The following is a 23,529-nucleotide window of genomic DNA, read 5'->3' as shown; positions in this document are numbered from 1 at the left end:
TTTTAGAAATTAAAGAAATTTTATATGGAAACTTCAGAAACATAAAGTTTGACCTCATAATAATTCTCACTGGAATGTGTTTAAAGTAGTAACTTTATAGTCCTATAGTGCTATTGATAACATTTTGGATATTCAGGTTAGTGAACATCATTTTTTCCCAATTTTAATAAGATTTCCTAAAACTGCAGCAACGTAGTTTCTTTCAACTTTGAGTTAAATGTCTTTCTATGACTGCTTGAATAGTTCGCAACCTCCAGCATAAATGGGTTAACTATTCATAGATATTACTTTATGTGGAGTTAAAAATATAAGAGGTAATCAGACTCACACTTTGTGTAATCAAAAATTTCATAGTTATCCAAATATAATTTACTTTATAATATAGTTACATAAATGTTGATTGTAAAACTTCCTCATTTTTGTTCATATATCTATTTTTTCCCATTACCTAATAAAAATTGTCCTATTTAATAAGCTACTAAATCTAAGGTTTGTGTAAAATTTTAAAATATTACTCCTTCTATCTTCTTTATCTTTTCAGTTGTTTTCAAACTGCAGGAAATCAAGCAAGGACTCCTAATCATTTAAGATACCAGAAGGAGAAGCTTTGGTTCAGTTCCTACCTTAGACATTGAACCTCAGGGGGTTCAAAGCACTTTCTGTGTTCTGGAATGCCCTCCTTGAAATTATCTAAGCCATTTTCAGTGCCAGGTACCAATCAGCACCAGCAGTGTCATCCTGGCAGGGTGCCCCAGACTGGACAGAACTACTCACATCCCCATTCCTTCCATTTGGGAAACTCAATGGCCCTTCACCCAAGAAACCCTGGGACTTGTGCCTGTGAGGTTGTCCTAGGACCTCATGGCTAGGTCCTATTCCAGGAGAATAGCCTGGCAAGTGCATTGCTCTCACCACCTGGAGCAGGATTTCTTTCACAGGATCAAGTCAGATTGGATTGCCAGGATGGTGCTGATAATGCTGATTTGGGTTGATTCAAATTGTTTATATTGACAGAGGCGCACAAAAAAATATTTACTCAGGTAAAATTTATTACTGAAGCCATCTGGTCCATGGCTTGTCTTGGTTGGAGTTTTGATTACTGATTCTATCTCCTTACTAGACATAGGTCTATTCGGATTTTTTGGCTTTTCCTGATTCAATGTTGGTAGGTGATGTGTTTCTAGGAATTTGTCCATTTCATCTAGGTTATTTGATTTGTTGGCATACAATTTTTCACAGTACACTCTTATAATCCTTTTGATTTCTGTAAAATCAATAGTAATGTCCCTTCTTTCATTTCTGATTTTAGTTGAGATTTTTCTTTCATTAGTCTAGCTAAAGGTTTGTCAATCTTGATCTTTTCAAAAAACCAACTCTTGATTTTTCATTAATTTTTCCTACATATTTTGACTTTTTAGTATAGTCATTCTGACTAGTATGAGATGGTATTTCATTGTGATTTCACTTTGCAGCTCTCTGGTGACTAGTGATGTTGACATTTTTCACGTTTGTTAGCAACTTGTATGTCTTCTTTTGAGAAGTTTCTGTTCATGCCCTTTGCTCATTTTTTAAATGAAGTTGTTTGGTTTTTTCCTGATTCATTTAAGTTCCCTATAGATTCTGGATATTAGTCTTTTGTTGGATGCATGATTTGCAAACATTGTCTCCCATTCTACAGGTTCTCTGTTTACTCTGTTGAGACTTTTGCTGTGCAGAAGCTGTTTAGTTTAATTAGGTCTCATTTGTCTATCTTTGATTTTGTGGCATTTGTTTTTGACATCTTTATTATAAATTATTTGCCTAAGGCAATGTCTAGAAGAGTATTTCCTAGGTTTTCTTCTAGAACTTTTATAGTTTGTGGTCTTACATTTAAGTCTTAATTTTGAGTTAATTTTTGTATATGGTGAGAGATAGGGATTCAGTTTCATTTTTCTGCATATGGTTAGCCATTTATTGAATAGGGTGTCCTTTCTCCATTGGTTATTTTGGTGGACTTTATCAAAGATGAGTTGGTTGTAGGTGTGAAGCTTTATTTCAGGGGGCTCTATTCTGTTCCATTGGTCTACGTGTCTATTTTTGTATTAGTACTATGTTTTGGTTACTGTAGCCTTGAAGTGTAGTTTGAAATGCAGTAATGTGATATAAGGCTCCCTACCCATTTTGTTCTTTTTGTTTAGGATTGCCTTGGCTATTCAGGTTCTTTTTTGGTTGCATTCACATTTTAAAATCATTTTTTCTAATTCTGTGAAAATAACATTGGTAATTTCATAGGAATAGCATTGAATCTGTAGATTGTTTTGGGGAGTGTGAACATTTTAATGTTATTGATTCTTCCAACCCATGAGCATAGAATGCTTTTGCATTTGTTTGTGTTATCTGTGATTTCTTTCAGCAGTGTTTGATAGCTCTCCTCGTAAAGTTCTTTCATCTCCTTGATTAGGTGTATTCTTAAGTTTATTTTCCTTTGGCTACTGTAAATGGGATTATGTTTTTTATCTGGTTCTCAGCTTGAACATTATTGTTGTATAGAAATGCCACTGATTTTGTACATTTATTTATTTATTTATTTTATTTTGAGATGGAGTCTTGCTCTGTCACCCAGGCTGGGGTGCAGTGGTGCAATCTCGGCTCACTGCCAACTCCACCTCCTGAGTTCACGCCATTCTCCTGCCTCAGCTTCCTGAGTAGCTGGGACTACAGGCGCCCACTATCATGACCGGCCAATTTCTTTTTTTTTTTTTTTTTTTTTTTTGGATTTTTAGTAGTAGAGACAGAGTCTCGCCGTGTTAGCCAAGATGGTCTCGATCTCCTGACCTCGTGATCTGCCCACCTAGGCCTCCCAAAGTGCTGGGATTACAGGCATGAGCCACCGTGCCCGGCCTGTACATTTATTTTTTATCCTGAGAATTTGCTGAAGTCATTCACCAGGTCTAGGAGTTTTTGGCAGAATCTTCAGGGTTTTCTAGGTCTACAATCATATCATCAGCAAAGACAGATAATTTGACTCCCTCTTTTCCTATTTGGATTACTTTTATTTCTTTTTCTTGCTGGATTGCTCTGGCTAGGACTTCCAGTATTATGTTGAATAGGAATGGTGAGAGTAGATGTCATGATACTATTCTAGTTCATAAGGGAAATGCTTCCAGCATTTTCCTGTTTAGTATAATGTTAGCTGTGGATTTTCTCATAGATGGCTGTTGTTATTTTGAGGGCTGTTCCTTCAATGTCTGGTTTGTTGAGAGTTGTTAATCACAAAGGGATGTTGGATTTTATTGAATGCTTTTTCTGTGTCTATTGAGATGATCACATAGTTTTTCTTTTAATTCTGTTTCTGTGGTGAATCACATTTATTGATCTGCGTATGTTGAACCATTCTTGCATCCCAGGAATAAAGCCCACTTGATTGTGGTGAATTAGCTTTTTGATGTGCTGCTGGAATCAGTTTTCTAGAATTTTGCTGAGGGTTTGTGCATCTATGTTTATCAGAGATATTGACCTGTAGTTTTATTTTTTCTTGTGTCCTTGTCAGATTGTGGTATCAGGATATACTGATTTCATAGAATATGATTTAGGGAGGAGTCCTCCTACTCAATTTTTTAGAACAGTTTCAGTTGGATTGGTGCCAGGTCGTTTTGTACCTCTGGTAGAATTTGTCTGTGTATCCATCTTGTCTAGGGCTTTTTTTGGTTGGTCGATTTTTTATTACTCATTGAATTTCCTTACTCATTATCTATCTGTACAGGATTGCTGCTTCTTCCTGGTTCATTCTTAGAGGTTGTGAGTTTCCAGGAATTTATCCATTTTCTCTAGATTTTCTTTTCTTTTCTTTCTTTCCTTCTTTCTTTCTTTCTTGCTTTTTTCTTTTTTTTTTTTTTTAACAAGGTCTCACTCTATCACATAGGCTGGAGTGCTGTGGTACAATCAAGGTTCACTGTAGCCTCGAACTCCTGGGCTCAAATGATTCTCCAACCTCAGCCTCCTGAGTAGCTGGGACTACAGGCATGTGCCACCACACCTGGCTAACTTTTTTAATTTTTTTGGTAGAGACAGAGTCTCACCATGTTGCCCAGGCTGCTCTTGAGCTCCTGGGCTCAAGCAATCCACCTACCTCAGCCTCCCAAAGTGCTGGGATTATAGGTGTGAGCCACTACACCCAGCCATTCCCTCTAGATTTTCTAATTTGTGTGCATAGAAATGTTCACAGTAGTCTCTGAAAATCTTTTATATTTCTGTGGGATTGGTCATGATGGCATCCTTGTCATTTGTGATTCTGCTGATTTAGATCTCTTTTTCTTTGTTAATCTAGCTAGTAGACTATCAATTTTGTTTATCCTTTCAAATAATCAAGTATTTGTTTCATTGATCCTTTGTATAAATTTTTGAGTCATAGTTTCTTTAGGTTCTGCTCTGATTTTAGTTATTTTCTTCTGCTAGATTTGGGTTTAGTTGTTCTTGTTTTTCTAGTTCCTTTAGGTGCAAGGTTGGAGTGTTATTTCTTAATACAGGCAGTTAGTGCTATAAACTTTCCTCTTAACACTGCTTTTGCCATATCGCAGAGGTTTTGGTGTGTTGTATCTCTATTTTATTTTGTTTCAAAAAACTTTTTGATTTCTGACTTAAATTCATTGCTTACAGCTAAGCATGGTGGCACATGCTTGCAATCCCAGCACTTTGGGAGGCTGAGGTGGGTGGATCACTTAAGCCCAGATGTTTGAGACTAGCCTGGGCAATATGGCAAAATCTGATCTTTACAAAACATACAATTAGCTGGGCACGGTGACACATGCTTGTAGTCCTAGCTACTCGGGAGGCTGAGATGGGAGGACTGTTTGAGCCTGGGAGGTGGAGGCTGCAGTGAGCCAAGATCATGCCACTGCACTCCAGCTTGGGTAACAGAATAAGACCCTGTCTCAAAAACAAAAGGTAATTATTACACATTTTCATTATCATAATAATGTTAAAAAGTAAAAAAAAAATCATTGTTTGTCCAAAAGTCATTCAGGATTATGTTGTTTAGTTTCCACATATTTGTGTGGTTTTGAGAGTTCCTCTCGGTATTGCTTTCTATTTTTATTCCATTGTGGTCCATGAAGGTGCTTAGTATGATTTTGATTTTTTTGAAATTATTAAAATTTGCTTTATGACCCAGAATGTGGTCAATCTTTCAGTGTGTTCCATGTGCAGATGAGAAGAATGTATATTCTGTGGTTGTTGAGTGGAGTATTCTGTAGATGTCTATTAGGTCCAACTGGTTACATGTCAATCTTAAGTCTAGAATTTATTTGCTAGATTTCTGCCTTGATGGTCTCTCTAATGTTGTCAGTGGGGTATTGAAGTCTCCCACTATCATTATGTGGCTGTCAAAGTATTTTATTTGGTCTAGAAGTACTTGTTTTATGAATCTGGGTGCTCCAATGTTGAGTGTGTATATGTTCAGGATAGTGAAGTCCTCTTGTTGAATTGAACCCTTTATCATTATGTAGTGACCTCTTTTGTCCTTTTTTTTTTTTTTTTTTTTTTTTTTTTTTTTTTTTTTTTTTTTTACTATTGTTGACTTAAGGTCTATTTTATCTGATACAAGAATAGTGACCCTTGCTCTTTTTTGTTTTCCATTTGTGTGATAGATATTTCTCCATCCATTTACCTTGAGCCTATGGGTGTCATTACATGCAAGATGGCTCTCTTGAAGACAGCAGAAGGATGGGTCTTGTGTTTTTATCCAATTTGCCAGTCTATGTCTTTTAAGTGAGGCATTTAGGCTGCTTACATTCAAGGTTAATTTGATATGTAAGGTTTTATTTCTGTCATAGTGCTGTTAGTTAAATGATTTGTAGTCTCATTTATGCAGGTGCCTCACAGGGTTTGTGGGCTATGTGCTGGCAGCAAGTATTGTTCTTTTGTTTCCATATTTAAAACTCCCTTGAGCATCTCTTGTAGGGCTAGTCTGATGATGCTTAATTCCCTTAGCAATTGTTTGCCTGGGAAATACTTTATTTCTCATTTGCTCATGAAGCTTAGTTTGACAGAATATGAAATTCTTGGCTGGCGTTTCTTTTCTTTGAGAATGCTAAGAAGGGGATCCCACTCTCTTTTGGCTTGTAAAGTTTCTGGTGAGAAGTCTGCTGTTAGTCTGATGGGTTTCCCTCTTAGGTAATGTGGCCCTATTCTCTAGTTACTTTTAAGATTTTTTTCTTTTGCATTGACCTTGACTAGTCTGATGACTATGTACCTTGGAGATGGTCATCTTGTATAGCATTTTCTCAAAGGAGTTCTCTGGATTTCTTGTATCTTCATGTCTACCTCTCTAGCAAGATTGGGAAATTTTCCTGAATTATATCATCAACTATGTTTTCCAAGTTGCTTACTGTCTCTTCTCTCTCAGGAATGCCAATAAGTTGTATACTTAGTCAATTTACATAATATCATATTTCTCAAAGGCTTTGTTCTTTTTTATATATTCTTTTTTCTTTGTTTTTGTCTAACTGGTTTGATTTAAAGGAAATGTCTTTGAGTTCTGACATTATTTCTTCTGTGTCATCTCATATGTTGTTAACACTTCCAACTGTTTTGAAATTCCTGTAGTGAATTTTTCAATTCCAGAAGTTCTGTTTGTTTCCTTCTTAATATATCTTTGTCATTTTTCAAACCTTGGATCATTTTTCTGTTTTCTTTGTGTTGGATTTCAACTTTCTCTTGGATTTCTTTGCCATTCATCTTTTGAATTCAATATGTGTCACTTCAGACATTTCATTCTGATTACGATTCACTGCTTGGGAGTTACTGGGATCCTTCGTAGGAGAAGAAATGCTCTGGCTTTTCGTATTGCCAGAGTTCTCACACTGGTTCTTTCTTATCTGAGAGAGTTGATGTTTCCCCTGTTTTTGAATTTGCTGTTATTTAGATGGGTCTTCTTGATATTTTATTCTTTTTTCCCTTGCGGGTATTACCATGGTATATACCTCCATTATATGGCTCCAATATATGACTCCATTTCTGGGTGTTTTCAGAGTGCCAAGGCTCTGTACAGATTCCCTTGTTGCAGATAGGTTTGTGCAGTGGCTTTCTCAGACATTACTTGTTGTAGTGATGTAATATTGTTTGGTGGTGTAGTTCAGGCTGCAGTCCAGTATATGGTGCTTAAAAGTAAGAGCCAGAGGGTAGGGCTAGGGGCAGAGGCAACAAGAAAGCATGCACTCCTCCATCTCACCTTCAGTGGGGGAGGAGCTGCTGCAGAAGCCCAAGAAACAGTCTTTTTCACCTTTATATTTTCAGTGTGGCATTCAGTCACTGGCTAGTGTCCTTTCATTTCAACTTGAAAAACTCCCTTTAGCATTTCTTGTAGGGCAGGTCCAATATAACGAACTCTCTGAACTCTTGTTTAGGAATGTCTTAATTTATCCCTCATTTTTGAAAAGTTTTTGCCAGATATGGAATTCTCAGTTGATAGTTTTTTTGTTTTTGCTTTTTGTTTGTTTGTTTGTTTTTGTTTTTAGTACTTTAAATATATCAGCCTTTTCCCTACTGCCTTTTGGCCTTCAATGTTTCTGCTGAGAACTTGGCGGTTAATCCTATTGAGGACAACTTATACATGATGAGTGTCTTCTCTTTTGCTGTTTCCAAAAGTCTCCCTTTATCTTTGCATATTGACACTTTGATTATAATGTGTTTTGATGTAGGTCTCTACGGATTTATCCTACTCAGAATTAATTTAGCTTCTTGGAGTTGTAGATTCACATCTTTCATAAAATTTGGGACATTTCCAGCCATTATTTCTTCAAATCATTTATCTGATCCTTTCTTTCTTCTCCTTCTAGGGTTAATATAATGCATATATTGGTGTCCTTGACATTATTCCACAAGTCTCTTGTGCTCTGTAGGCTTTTTTCTTTTTCTTTTTTTTTTTTTAAATGGAGCTTTGCTCTTTCACCCAGGCTGGAGTGCAATTACTCAATCTCAACTCTGCAATCTCTGCCTCCGAGTTCAAGTGATTCTCCTACCTCAGCCTCCCAAGTAACTCGGATTATAGGTGTGTGCCACCAGGCCCCCTAATTTTTGTATTTTTAGTAGAGATGGGGTTTCATCATTTGGCCAGGCTGGTCTCAAACCCCTGACCTCAGGTGATCTGCCCACCTTGGTCTCCCAAAGTGCTAGGATTACAGGCATAAGCCACCACACCCATCGCCTTCATTCTTTTCTTTCTGCTCCACAGGCTTGATAAGTTGTATTGTCTTGCCTTCAAGTTCACTGATTTTCTTATTTCTGCCTGCTCACATCTCTTATCGAAACTCTTTAATATAATAATTTTTTCCATTCAGTTATTTCTCAGTTCCACAGCTTCCATTTGGCTCCTTTTTAAAATTTCTAGTTTGTTTGTTTGTTTGTTTAGATGGAGTTTTGCTCTTCTTGCACAGGCTGGAGTGCAGTGGCACTCTCAGTTCACTGCAACCTCTGCGTCCCCGGTACAAGCGATTCTCCTGCCTCAGCCTCCCAAGTAGCTGGGATTACAGGCGCTCGCCACCACGCCCAGCTAATTTTTTTGTATTTGTAGTAGAGACAGGGTTTCACCCTGTTGGCCAGGCTAATCTGGAACTCCTGACCTCAGGTGATCCACCCGCCTCAGCTTCCAAAGTGCTGGGCTTACAGGCATGAGCCACAGCGCCAGGCCAATTTCTATTTTTTGTTGATATTCCTATTTTGCTCATAAATTTTTCCTAATTTCCTTTAGTTCTTTGTCCATGTTTTCCTTTATCTCTTTGAAAATATTTAATATAGTTGTGTGGTTTTTGTGTTTTTAAAGTTACAGACAAAATTACATATATTGGTTATGTACAAAATGTTTTTTTGAAAAATGTGTACATTATGGAATGGCTAAATTGAGCTAATTTCCATATGCATTACTTCACATACTTATTTTTTGTGGTGAGCACAGTTAAAATCTACTTTTTAAGCAATTTTCAAAAATAAAACACATTAATTATTGTCACTATGTTTACAGTAGAGCTGTTCAACTTATTTCCTCTATCTAACTGAAATTTTGTATCCTTTGACCAACATTTCCCCAACCCACCTCCACCCACTCCATCAATCTACTCTCTATTTCTAAGAGTTCAATTATTTTTAGATTCCACATATAAGTGAGATCACGCAGTATTTATCTTTGGCTGCCTGGCTTACTCCACTTAACATCCTCCAGATTCATCCACATTATCACAAATGACAGAGAATCTAAGAAAAGAGACTCAACTCCTGGTAGATGAACAACAGTGAAGCCAGGTAAGCACAGTCATTTAAGTTTAAATTTAAAATTTGGCCAAGTGTACTGGCTCATGTCGGTAACACCAGCACTTTGGGAGGCCAAGGCAGGAATATTGTGTGTGCCCAGGAGTTCAAGGCTGCAGTGAGCCATGATCATGCCACTGCACTCTAGCCTGAATGACAGTGTGAGACCCTGACTCAAAAAGAAAAAGTAATAATACTCTTAATGTGGCAAAGTTACACAAAAAAGCAAAGGGAGATGTATGATCCCACCATGCGAAACTTTCTCCACAGTACTCTACCACAATTAGCATCCTTTAGACCCAATTTCTTCATATTTCTTAGACACAAGGATGCCCCAAGGGCGAGTCCACCTTCCATGCTGACCTGACAGAAAAGAGTCTTCATTCTTTTTACTCCCGCAAAAGCAGCAGGGGAATCGGTTCCACATCTGCCCAGCCACACAGCCCCAGCCCTACCATTTTCTGGTAATGCCTGGCCAAGCAGCCCCTGCTCTCCAATTCTTCCTGCAGCCTCTGTAACTGGAGTCCTGTCCCCTTTCCTCCCTGCCCACCTTCCTGTACTGTCTGCATCAGGCCTTGCTCTGGATGAACCCTTTTGGTTCACCCACCATACACAGAAGGGGACAGAAATCACATCTCACCCTCAGATTGCTTAAGGAGGGTGCCCATACCCCTGGGAAACTTGGAACCCATGGGAGCTCAGTTGAGCCATCTTATAGAGGACTCAGCACTCGTGGACTAGCCTGGGATCCTGGCCACTCCAGTCCAACACCTGCAGCCATGTAAAACTTTCCATGGTTCAAAACCTCTGGCTTCAGGCATACATCTGGAACACAATGCTAAAAATTAATTAATTAATTAATTTAATAAAATAAATAAAAATGAGCTGGGGACTGAGCCAACGAAATCCCTAGGGCCTAAAATTCACTGGCCTCCCTTAAACCTTGGGTCTAGGTTTACAGGTTAGATGTTTCCACTGAAATCCTTTATACTTTTGACTATAGGGGAAATTCTATCAGAATTCTATCAGAACTCACGATTTAGGCTATATTGTTGGCTATCTTTAATGGGAATGGGGGTGGCATTCATATCTCCTTAGAGTTATGCCAGAACAGCAGGTTGGAAAGAACTACAACCCACAAGGGCGGAACAGGAAGCATAAGAGCTACCTCCTGGGGAACAAAAAGCATGGAGCGTGATTTGTGATTTGCCCTCCTCGGATACCATTTTGCATTTAGTTCGGGACAGCACTGCTCTCACCCTTCCCCTCTTCTAGATGATAAACCAGCAGCGCAAGGGGGTGACTGGTTTTTTTCTTTCAGGATCTAGCGACGCAGTTCGTCAGTGCCCGGTCACTTTTCCCTAAATAACCCATTCCCCAACTCCCTGAATGCTCAGGACTCCAGGAGGATGGGCAACCCCCATCCGACGGATACCTGCCAAGTCTGGCCTGTCCATACAGCAATCCCCGCTTCTCTAGCTCTGCTCCAACACCGCAGATCCCCGCGGCTCTCCCTGCGGCTCCCCTCGCCCGCCCTGCGGCTTTTTAAGGCGCTCCCCAGCCCACGCAGGGGCAGAAGTTTTGTCACCCACAGCTTTCAAGTCTGACATTGCTAAGTCCACCACAGCCTGCGGTTTTGACAGACGTTGCTACAGAGACAGGAGCCAAGGAGCCAAAATGCTCAGAAAGGAGAGAAAGCAGCCCCGGCAGCTTTTTCTTTTCTTTTTTTTTTTTTGCGCTGGCAGCACCCCACCTCGTCCCGGAGCCAACAGACCCCCCTGGGAATAAGAAACGGAGGCTGGAAGGTTTGGCAATGGAACGGGACGAATTTATCTCCGCACAATTCCCTGGAAACAGGATTCCTTGCAGGCGCGAGCGCACCGCAGGTGCCAGCGCCCTTCCCTTGAGCAACTGAAAGTTAAACGCCCACGTGAATAGCTCTGCGGGATCAACGGAAATTCCCGTTTCGTCTGTACCTATTTGTATTTTCTAAGCGGAAAAAAAAAAAGTCATTTGAAGAGAACAAAGAAAGAACGAACCTGGCGAGGTCCACGTCTGCACTCTTCACCGAGTAAGGGGACCTGAGTTCTTATCCACTTTCCCGCTGTCGGCGTCCGATGAGCGGCTAGCCCCTCCCTCAGCTGCATTTCTATTGGGCAGTCCATGCTCCGACGCTCCGGAAGTGGTGGCACCGCACGCGCTTTTAGGGACTCTGCGCCTTTGCGAAATTGTGTCCTCAAAATTGACGCAGCGCTGCTATCCCCTTGCTTGAAAGCGCAATTGACGCCAGAAACCCGGGGAGAGCAGCTGCTACTGCACAGGGGAGAAGGGAGGTGCGAGGAGCGGGTTGCTCCCAGACAGATTGGGACCCCTTGCAGTGTAGGGAGTATATTGCGGCCATCTAGGCCCATTAGTTGGCTTCGGACATTCCAGTGGCTCCTCTAACTGGATACAGCCCTCCTGCCACATTGCTTTCGTGGGTAATTATGATAATTACGATAATACAGGATTCTCCAGGCAACACGTCTAAGAATTGTTGCGAAAACCCATACCTTTTGAAATGCACACAGACCAAATTGACTCACTAACTGAGGAGTTCACCAGTCTGAATTGCCGTTTCTCCCTAGCTCCATCCCACTCCGGACTCAATTAAGGGCCTGCCATTGAAAGTCCCATCTAGAATCTCAAGGTAGAGGCAGAGTACTTCTTCACATTGAATGAGCACATACATTGAAAGTATATAGCTGGCAGGGCGCGGTGGCTCACGACTGTAATCCCAGCACTTTGGGAGGCCGAGGTGGGCGAATCACCTGAGGTCAGGAGTTTAAGACCAGCCTGGCCAACATGAAGAAACCCCGTCTCTACTAAAAATACAAAAATTAGCCGGGCGTGGTGGCACGCGCCTGTAATCCCAGTTACTCGGGAAGCTGAGGCAGGAGAGTCTCTTGAGCCTGGGAGGCAGAGGTTGCAGTGAGCCTAGATTGCGCCACTGCATTCCAGCCTGGGCGACAGAGCGAAACTTTGTCTCAAAAACAAAACAAAACAAAACAAAAAAGTACATAGCTGTGCTTTTCTTCATTTCATCTGATTCTCATGCCAGCTCTAAGGAAACAGTTTCACTGAAGTAAGGAAACTCTTCTTCAGTCACTGACTTAAAAAATTTAGTGCAGGGATTTTCCCAGAGCACCAAGAAGGAGTCCAAGAAGTAAGCAAAAAAGATTACGATGTTGTTCCTATGCCGTGGCAGTGACTCACCCCTATAATCCCAGCACTTTGAGCGCAGGAGACAGAAAGGTCGCTTGACCCCAGGAATTCAGGACTAGCCTGGCAATATAAGGAGACGTCATCTCTACAAATAATTTTTAAAAATAACCGGGCGTGGTGGCAGTGCACTTGCGGTCCCAGCTACTAAGGAGGCTATCATGGGAGGACCACTTGAACTTCGGCTGTTGAGGCTGCAGTGAGCCGTGATCAGGCTACTGCACTCCAGCCTGAGCGACAGAGTGAAACCCTGTCCATATATATATATATATATATACACACACACACACACATATATATGTAAAATGAATGCAGCAATGTACCCCCAAAATTGTATTAAGACCAACAGAGGTTTACTCCAGGTATCCAAGAGTGATTTAGATGTGAAAATCAATCAGCCTATTCACTGCATTAATGAAAAAAGGAGCACCACACGATTATTTCAATAGATGCCAGAAAAGCATTTGACTCTTGAAAGTCACGCTCAGAAAGAGTACACCTGACGTTTGCACTTATTCCATAGGTCAAAACAAGTCACCTTGCCAAGCCTAATATCAATGGGGCAGAAAACTACCATCCACTTCCAGAGAGGAACACCAAGCTGTGGAACATTATTACAGTTTATACAGCACAGCATCTTATGCTCCAAGTGGGACAAAAATCCCACAACCAGTCATGATTTTTAAAAAGAACCCTTAGCAAATTAGGAATAGAAAGAAATATCCGACATCCAGATCCTCACCACCAACACTTCCACCATCTCCTGTTCCTCCTCCCTCCAAAGGGCGCGGTTGCCACCAGCCCCCTCCTCCCCAGTGCCCCCGGCAATGGGGGACATTTAAGCATTCCTGTGGTACCCATCGTCATTTCAATTTAATTGTTTACTTTGAAGCGGTTTTTGCAAATTCACATTACTTAAGCAGAGGGAGAGAACCTGTACTGATCAGAACATGTAAACCTGTGTGATCCAAGGTTTGTCAGCCTCTGCAAGGAGCTTTGTTCCATTGTCCTTCCATTCCCAGGAGGAGGAACTTGAAGCGAGTCAGTCCTGTGGCTTGCTGACATGGGTGGCCCATTGGAAAGGAGAACCAGGTGAGGTGAAGCAGCAGGCATGAGTCCCTCCACCCTTGGGCTTCCCGGACCCCTGTGATGGGAGAAAGGGCTCCCTTAACACCGCACTCAGGGAAACCATTTCTCAGGGTGGGGTCTGATGGAGAGACCTCTAGGGAGAAAGACATCCCCGTTGTGTGAGTGGCATTTCCTTAAGCTGGCAGGAACAGGGAGCTCCCACTGTGTCAGGGGGTGAAATAGTTCTGGGCAGACCCTGTTCCCCTTCCTCTATGAAGGAATAAGTTGGACCAAGGTAAGTCGGGGACGTAGAAAATGAACCAAAACAATGCCAGGGCGTCTCCTACTTTACTCTTCAGGAATGGTGTCCCAAGTTGGAGGCTTTGTGTCAGCTGCAAATCCTACCAGTTATGTCCAAGAATGGCTTTCCCTCGGGCAGGTGGCAGTGGTCATCTCCCACTGGGAATATGGGGTAGTATCTCGGGTCCATTCCTTGGATGCTAAGGACTGCGAGATGAGGGGGTCAGATAAAGAACAAACCTCAAAACGAACAATTAAATTGAAATGCTATGTGCCTGACCCAATGGTAGACACGTAGTAGGCACTCAATTCATATGTTTAATTGAATTGAATATACCCCTTAGAAAAAACACACACACACACACACAAAACCACAGGAGCCCCAGCCAGTTTACTCCAGGTAGATTTCCACAATATGCAAAGTGGTGGTGGGGTCAAGGCAGATGACACCAGCACTTTAAACTCTTTATGTGCGTATGCGTGGGTGTACGTTTGGGAAGAAAAACAAAGGTGCAGACTATCTTCCTTTTTTCTTCTTCAGCCTCCATCCCTGGCTTCCTCCCCTCACACACACTGGACTTGGTAGAAAATGCCAGTGTGGTTCTAGATGAAGCATTGGGGTGGGGGAGGGAGAGGGAGCTTTGTGTAAAGTGCCTACTGGAAATGCACTGTGGGGTTTTTTCCTGTATGGGAAACCATTTATGACAAACTTTTCCCCATTTCCCATATTTATCTCATCTGGTTAGCTGACTCTGCTTCCAGCTTAGTGTAATTCTCTTTGCCAGCTGCACAAAGCTGATTTTTTCCAAAGTCTACAGACTGAGCGCACCTGGCCAGATGGTTGTGTGTTTTGTTGAAATTTTTCATAATGTAATGCCGTATTTATTGTTTTAAAAATGAAAGGAATACTAATAAGTCTTAAAAGTTCCTTCATGCATAAGATTTTTTTCCAGTTACTGGGCTTAACTGGTGTACATTAATTAGATGTCCATACTGTATTTTGTTTGCATTAAGTAATTTTCTTTTTGACTTAGTATCCAGCACACAAAATGGGTTAGTACTACAGTATTTGCATGACTTTAAGCACTGAGTATACAGGTTTCCTGGTATCATTGAGTTGCTGCTATTAAAGCTCACACACAAAATGGCTAAAAGTTACAAGTGTGCAAATTATGATTGCATGTATAAAGGGCAAATGTATAAAGGACAACACATGAGCTGTCAAACAGTGTTAGGTATGTGTTTATATGTACAGAATTGTGCATAGCAATCGTTTTATTTAAGTTGATATGTAGTCTATATTTAGTAATTTTGTACAAAAATAGCAATTAATTTGTAAACATTACCAGAATACTTTCTAGCTGGTTTGTAATGTTTTAAGAGTGTTATTTTGTTTTCTTCTTTTTTTTTTTCTGTGTCTTTGTTGTGGTTCTTGTTTTCGTTTTTGTTGTACATGTAGATCTGTAAATAAAATTGTAGTATTTAAAGCTTAAGCTTCCTGGAAAAAGAAAATAAGAATTCAGTGTGTTCATGACAACTCGTGTGTATGAGAAGGAGGGATCTGAAGGAAGATGGCTTGCAGAGTAAGTCAGGTGGCAATTGTCAGGGTGTGGGAATTTCTTTTCCTACCGGGTACGTGATTTTTTTTTTTTTTTTTTTTTGAGGTGGAGTCTTCACTCTGTCGCCCAGGCTGGAGTGCAGTGGCACTATCTCGGCTCACTGCAAGCTCCGCCTCCCGGGTTCGCGCCATTCTCCTGCCTCAGCCTCCCGAGTAGCTGGGACTACAGGCGCCCGCCACTGCGCCCGGCTAATTTTTTGTATTTTAGTAGAGACGGGGTTTCACCTTGTTAGCCAGGATGGTCTCGATCTCCTGACCTCGTGATCCGCCCGCCTCGGCCTCCCAAAGTGCAGGGATTACAGGCGTGAGCCACCGCGCCCGGCCACCGGGTACGTGATTTTGTAAAAAGATAGTATTTCTCCCAAAACTGGGAGTGGGCAAACTACTAATCAGCTTAGCTTTGTGCTGTACGCTAGTTTAAAAAAGAAAATATGTAATATAATGTAAAAAACAACAAAAAAAGCTTTTATGACGGATTTTGTAAATAGATTTGTTACAGGGTGACCTGTTCACTAGCTGTGATCTTACCACTTCAAATGGGTGTAATCTGAATAAATTTTGTATAGTAAAGGATCAAGAAAATTATTTCTTAGAAAAAAGAAATATCCTTAATCTGTTAAAGGTTATTTATAAAACACAAACTTTTAAAAATCACACTCAATGAGGAAATATTAAAAACTCTCCCAGGAGTTTTAGGAATGAGGCAAGGATACTCTTTACTTTCACTTCCATTGCGGCTTGTGCTGGAGGCCTTGGGCAGTGCAATAAGGCACACATAGCTGAACAACCCTGAAAAACAATAAAGCTCTAATACGACAGCAATGTGCCTGGGCACACAAATAGACCAGCAAACCAATGGGACAGTCGAGAGGATCCAGAAGCAGGCACTGTACAGTCACCTGATTTAGGATGCAAGAAGGGAGCATGCTGGAGCAGGGGAGGGAGGGCTTCTGTGGTGGGAGGAGGACTAGTTCAGGGCCAGGACGGGGGTGAGGAAAGTGACACATGGCCAGGCAAAGGCAGGGTTGGAGCTTGTGTTTATTTAACATTTTTATGTTTTATTCATCACCGATTTTTGCGTTTTGATGTATTTATTTAGTTATTTTTATTTTTTGAGACGGTATCCCTTTGTCACTCAGGCTGGAGTGCAGTGGCCCGATCTCTGCTCAAGGCAACCTTCACCTCCCAGGCTCAGATGATCCTGAGCCACTGGAGTAGCTGGAACTACAGGGGCGCCCCACCACACTGACTCATTTTTGTTTGTTTTCTGTAGAGATGGGGCTTTGCTATGTTGCCCAGATTGGTCTCAAACTCCTGGGTTCATGCAATTCGCCCGCCTTGGCCTTTCAAAGTGATGGGATTACAGGCATGAGCCACCACGCCTGGCCACATTTATTTTGATTTTTTAAATGTTGTTTATCTTGTTCACTGAGAGGTGGTGTTTCTTTGGTGTTCCCTTCAATTTTGGACTAGCAAGTGCTTCACTCTCCTTACCCAGTCCTCCCCATAGGTTCATTGTCTTAAGTGCTGTGATGGTTTCAAGGGTTTCTAGGTAGGTCAATATCCTTCATATTGTACACTTCGAATACATGCAGTTTCAAGTTTGTCGATTATAGCTCAATATAGCTATTTTTAGAGTAACATATAAAGCAATAGAGTGCAGGCTCTGTGCACTGGCCACCTTTTCCTGCAGCTGTGGTCTCCAGCCCAGTTTGTGACATCTCCAGAACACAGGCCAAAACAGTCCCCCAGGGCAACGGCGTGGGACTTGAGACTCCTGCTGCAGGTGTCTCCACTCCCCGCGCCGCCTTTGACTCTGCCCCGGGTGGGGTGCTGCGCTCAGAAGCTTAGGCCCGCGCCCACCTCCCTAACCCCATCCCAGCCCCACCAGTCCGCTTCTGCTTGCGAGCGACAGAGATTGGTGCCCACCCAACCCTTTTCGGGGCAGGCAAGGATTAGACCGGGATCTGACACCAATGGGCGCTGGCCTTTGCGTCCACTAACAACTGGTCAGGGTGAGGACCCCCAGACCCGCTGGGATGAGGGCAGAATCTGAAGCGCGCAGCGTGAGCGAAAGAGACTGGAGAAAGCTGATTCGAAAAAAAAGACAAAAACAAACAAAACAAAACAAAACAAAACAAATACGCCAAGACGTGGCAGTGTCTACAGCGCCTTCGGGAGCATTAAATTCCCCACCAGGAAACCGAGACCAGACCGATGCTGAGGTCTCCCCTATTCCTGGGTGCGCAGTGAGGTCGCCCCCACCCCCGAAATGGCTGTCACAGCACGCAAGAGAGCAGCCCTGGGAACTAAGGACGTGACCAGTTACCAGGGAAACATCCTGGCGACACCACCTGCGGCCATCCCTGGGGAATGAGGTTCAGAACTATTCCTTAGTCCAGGCACGGTGGCTCACGCCTGTAATCCCGACACTTTGGGAGGCCAAGGTGGGTGAATCTTACGAGCCCAGGAAATCAAGGCTGCATCGGCCGTGATCGCACCACTGCACTTCAGCTTTGGCGATAAGAGTGAGACCCACTCAAAAAACAATGATTTCTTGAATGTTAATTATGAAATATTTCAGACGTACAAAAAAAGTGTACAATCACCAGCGCATCCACTACCACCTTAGAAAATGAAGCCCCGCATTTCCTCCCGGACCTGTTTCCCTCCCTCCCAACCCTTCCTTCTTCCGACTTCCCACCGCCCCATCGTCCCTCCGGCGCCTCCTTTCCCTTCCCTCCCCTCATGACCTCGACTCCCTTCCCTTCTCCCTGGAAGGAGCGGGGCGGAAGATCCAGTCCCAGCGCTGCCCCACGCCCACCCTGGATTTAAAGCCCACGCAGTAGTCGTCTGTCTCCACGGTGGCAGCATTTTCCTGTCCTCCCCAGGAATGAGAGAGTGCAGCGCTCCTCTTCCCCTTTGCAGGTGTATGAAAGCAAGATCGCCTTCTCAGCCTTCTCTTTGCGCCTCCCCAGACCCTCAGCTCTCCAGTGATTCTGATGGCCCTGCACTGGGAGGGGGTCACCCATTCAGCAAAAAGTCACCGAGGGCCCAAAATGTTTTGCCAGAGAAATAGAACAGCTGAAAACGTTACTCTGACGGTACAAATGGAATAACTCTGTAGGTGCACGTAATTAGCTGCGTTTTCCCAGGGTATCAAAAGCCACTGTAGGCAGGGCACGGTGACTCACGCCGGTAATCCCAATAATTTGGGAGGCCAAAGCAGGAGGATTGGTTGAGCCTAGGCAGCCTGGGCAACAAAGCTAGACTCCTGTCTCTACAAAAAACAAAACTAGGCTGGACGCGGTGGCTCACGCCTGTAATCCCAGCACTTGGGGAGGCCGAGATGGGCGGATCGCCTGAGGTCAGGAGTTCAAGACTAGCGCTGGGTAAAATAGCGAAACCCCGTCTCTACCAAAAATACAAAAATTAGTTGGGCGTGGTGGCACACACCTATAATCCCAGCTACTAGGGAGGCTGAGGCAGGAGAATCGCTTGAACCCGGGAAGCAGAGGTTGCAGTGAGCCGAGATGCACCACTGCACTCCAGCCTGGGCGACAAGAGTAAAACTCCATCAAAAAACAAAAACAAACAAAACTAGCCACCTAGGCTTAGCAGCACTGTCTGTAGTACTAGCTACTCAGGAGGCTGAGCAGGGAAGATAGCATGCTAATATTCTTTCCATTATAACCCCATTTAGTGGAAGGCCACGTTTATATTCTCATACTGTTCTATTTAGTGCAGGGAATACACTGGTCTGACTTGGTAACTAAGTGTAGTTATTTTAGAAGTTCCAAAGCAATCCGACAGTCTTGAAAATGCCTTCTTTGCATTTTCAAAGAAAATGTTTATTTCACCCCAGGGAGAATCAGGGAGAAGATTCATAAGCATTGTGTAAACCTTGGATTCATGAATCAATTTTAACAAAGGGTATAACTTTAGAAGCATTACATTTGATTTTCTTGTATTTTTGTTACTAAATAATACTAAGACCCTCTAAATCTTCATGAAAACTCTTAGTAAAGAAAGGATTCTTGGGCCAGGCGAGGTGGCTCATGCCTGTAATCCCAGCACTTTGGGAGGCCAAGGTGGGAAGATCGCTTCGGCCAAGAGTCTGAGATCAGCCTGTACAACATAACGAGACCCTCTAAAAAATAATAATAATTAAAAGAAAGAGTCAGGGAGCGGTCGCCCAGAGCGGCGGCGGGGGCGGAGGGGCGCGGGGCTCGGAGGCCCAGCTGAGCCGGCAGTCGGAGCAGAGACAACGGAGGCGGAAGCAACTCGATCCGGGAGGTGGAGGCTGCGGGGGGCCGCGGTGGGAGGAGCCGGAGCCGCCTGGGATGTTCAGTCATGAAATGAGTGCGTACAGAGCAGATCCAGATGGTAGTGTCTTGCTACCTCAAACGCTGGCAGTACGTGGACTCAGAGGGTCCCCTGAAGCAAGGACCGCGGCTGCCACAGACTGCTGAAGAGATGGTGGCCAATCTCACAGTACAATCAGAATCTCGTTGTGCCAACATAATGTCTGCAGCCCCTTGTCTGCCCCCAGGCAGAATCCCAGCAATATAAAGTACAGTTTGGACGACAGCCGAATTTTTTCTCATCGATTCCGATTCACAGCATAGCCACGAAGTGAAGCCTCTCCTCTACCCTCTCTTTGTCTACCTTCATCTCAACCTGGTTCAGAACGGTCCAAAGAGCACAGTGGAAAGTTTTTACAGCCGCTTCCATGGAATGTTTCTGCAGAACGCTAGCCAGAAGGAGGTCATTGAGCAGCTACAGACCACTCAAACTATCCAGGACATCCTATCTAACTTCAAGCTTCGAGTATTCCTAGATAAAAAGTAGGTGGTCCGTCTCCAAGAAGACAGCTACAACTACCTTATCTGCTACCTCCAAAGTGACAACAATATCGCCCTGTGCAAAGTCCTCACCTTACATATTCATCTGGACATGCAGCCTGCCAAGACAACAGACTACCAGCTGTATGCAAGTGGCAGCTCCTCCCCAAGTGAGAACAACGATTTGGACGCCCCTGACACGCCCAGCCCTATTCTGCAGAAGGAGGCTGCCCTGGAGGTCTTACAGGAGAGCATTAAGCAAGTCAAGGATGGGCCTCCCTCCCTCACTACCATCTGCTTCTATGCCGTCTATAACACCTAGCAGAACACTGCAGAAATCTCCCCCGATAGCAAGCCGCTTGCTGCTGGATTTGACAACTCCTGTATGAAACTTTGGAGCTTACAATCCAAGAAGTTAAAATCAGAGTCCCATCAAGTAGTCATGTCCCACATCTATTTGGCTTGTGATATTCTGGAGGAGGAGGTATGAATACCATTTTTTTCTTCCATGCACCTGCCTTCCTAATTTGCTTAGAATGTCCTTACCAAACACGACATATCTTAGAAAGGACTTCCTAATTTTCCTCGTCATATAGCTAAAGCCAGACTAATGCCATGTAACTTGCAGCCATTGAATTCCTGCACATGCCTAACCTAAGGTGTAAAAACAATTTTTAGCAACATTGCCTTAACATTAATAATAAATGGTAGTATTTATACTCTCTGAAATGTGGATAACAACCCTAAGCCTAATTAAAGACCTTTAGCTAATATTGACTTTAGCTGAGATTTGCAGCAAATATGCACTTATGTGTGTGCACAATTGCTCGGGTATAAATAATTAGAAGTAGGATTACTGAGTCGAAGGGCCTGCATTGTAAACTGTAATGAATATTACTTTTCCCACAGAAAGTTGTACCATTTCACAGTCTCAGCAGCAGTAGTGAGAACACTGGTGTCCCTGCACCCTCACCACACTGGATGGTATTGCCTTTCTGAGGCCAGTGCATATCCTGTGGATCCAAGTACCCCAGGGTGTTCCCAGACCCCACTTTGAGAAGTAACACAGGAAGTAGAGTTGCCAGCTCTCCCTCCTCAGTCAGTGTTCAATCTTTTTTGTTTTGTAACCACTTAGTCATTGAAAAGGACAGGCGCAGCTTGGGTTTCAGGTCACCAAAAATCACTACCTTAGAAAAAATGTAGGCCAAGGAAGATAGAAATTAAACCTCACAGGGTTAACTTTCCTTCAGAGTGGTCCTGCAAAAGCTGTGGGTCAAAATATTTTTGTCTTATCACCACTGAAATTCAGGTAGCTCCGCCTCCCGTTACTTTGAATGGAAAATTCTTTATACAATGTTGAAAAATTAAGGAGCAAAAATATTACTCTAATTAAATTATGGTTAATGATAAGGATATCAAGAATATTGAATGTACTAAATTAAGACATTGTTTTCCTGTTTCTATTTTCTGAGTCTGCTTCCAGTTAGTATGGCCTTTGAATTTTTGATTATTGCAACAGAGACAGTATAATTCAAGGATTTCATTGTGATGAGTAAAGAGTCTGATTCCCATGTGGAAACTTCAATTTCTAGAAATTTTTTTTTTTGAGATTAAGGGAGGAGACCACCCCTCATTGTTTTTCAACACTGACCACTGGGTGTTTTTAACATAAGCAAGGCCATATGTACATTATAATCACATGTTTTAGAAATGAACAAAATCTGTGATATTTCAGTAACTCATAGTGTACTTATAAAGTGAAAAGATCTCCATCAAAATATGCTTTTCACTGGAAAAAATAGACCAAATGGATTTACACAAAGTAAACATTAACTTTGGTAGATTTCAGCATAGAATAGCTCATAACAAGCATATTTGCCCTTATGCTCAACTACCAAGTTAAGAATTTTTGGACATGGATGCAGCTGGAAACCATCATTCTTAGCAAACTATGGCAAGAACAGAAAACCAAACACCGCATGTTCTCACTCATAGGTGGGAACTGAACAATGAGATCACTTGGACTCGGGAAGGGGAACATCACACACCGGGGCCTATCACAGGGAGGGGGGATGGGGGAGGGATTGCATTGGGTGTTATACCTGATGTAAATGACCAGTTGATGGGTGCTGACGAGTTGATGGGTCGTCATGTATACAGCACGCCAACATGGCACAAGTATACATATGTAACAAACCTGCACGTTATCCACATGTACCCTAGAACTTAAAGTATAATTTTAAAAAAAAGAATTTTTAAAGTATTTTAACTGAGATTTTATTATGTTGACATTTGTTTCTCATTCCACATTGTCTTCAGCCAAGCGCTGAAGTGTCTGATTAACTGGTACGGGCTTTGTCAGAAGCATCTGGACACTGGTGGTGGAGGAGTTTGTTGTTGCACTTGCAGTAACTGCTGTGGCTGTCCACCTGTCAGGTGGCCTACACCTTGAGCTAGGATCTCTTCACCAAAGCTGTATCTCTTCAAGGAAGAATTTCTGAGCAGCTTCAGCATCTTTAAGGTCAGCAAACTTGGAAAGCTCAACTCTCTCCTCGGCCAGCTTCTGTTTCTTTCTTTCCTCTGGAAGCCTGTTCTTTAAGTTGGGGTCACTTCGTCTTTTGCGGTCGAAGTAGATGCAGTACCCGATGAAGAGGGCTCCGCATACCTCAGCGGTGATGGCTCCGTTCCGACCCAGCCTTTTCCCCAGAACGCGGAGTGTGGACTGTGGCGGTGGGGGAAAGGAACGGATGCCCACGAACCATCTGAGCACAGGGAGCCGCGCAGACGCGACGCCGGCAGGACAGGCACTCGGAAAGCAAGATACAGGGTTCTGAAGATTAAAATCGTTAATGCATTTATTATATTTGTGCAAGTTTCAGAGAGAGTCATGCGTATAGGATTACCACTGAGTTTATATTATTTTCTCCATGCCTGGAGAGTGTTTCTTTTGTTTTTGTTTATTTGTTTGTTTTGATTTTTTGCTTGTTTGTTTTTGAGACACATTCTCTTTCTGTCACTCCAGGTTGGAGTGCAGGAGTGCAGTGGCTTGATTTCAACTCACTACAACCTGCGCCTCCCAGACTCAAGTGATCCTTTCACCTCAGCCTTCAGCTAGCTAGGATTACAGGCATGGCCACCATGCCTGCCATTTTTTTTTTT

General features: G+C 42.8%; 1 protein-coding gene and 1 pseudogene across 1 annotated transcript in view; one reads left to right on the top strand and one right to left on the bottom strand.

Annotated features, from left to right (window-relative positions):
- Positions 1-23,529, bottom strand: part of SLFN12L (schlafen family member 12-like) — a 53,553-nt gene that overhangs the window by 9,967 nt on the left and 20,057 nt on the right. The window lies entirely within an intron of this gene.
- On the top strand, positions 19,880-21,141 carry LOC105553367 (annotated as a pseudogene).

The sequence above is a fragment of the Mandrillus leucophaeus genome, unplaced genomic scaffold, assembly GCF_000951045.1.
Source record: "Mandrillus leucophaeus isolate KB7577 unplaced genomic scaffold, Mleu.le_1.0 Scaffold590, whole genome shotgun sequence".
Classification (NCBI taxonomy): domain Eukaryota; kingdom Metazoa; phylum Chordata; class Mammalia; order Primates; family Cercopithecidae; genus Mandrillus; species Mandrillus leucophaeus.
This window is presented reverse-complemented; position numbering and strand designations above follow the sequence as displayed.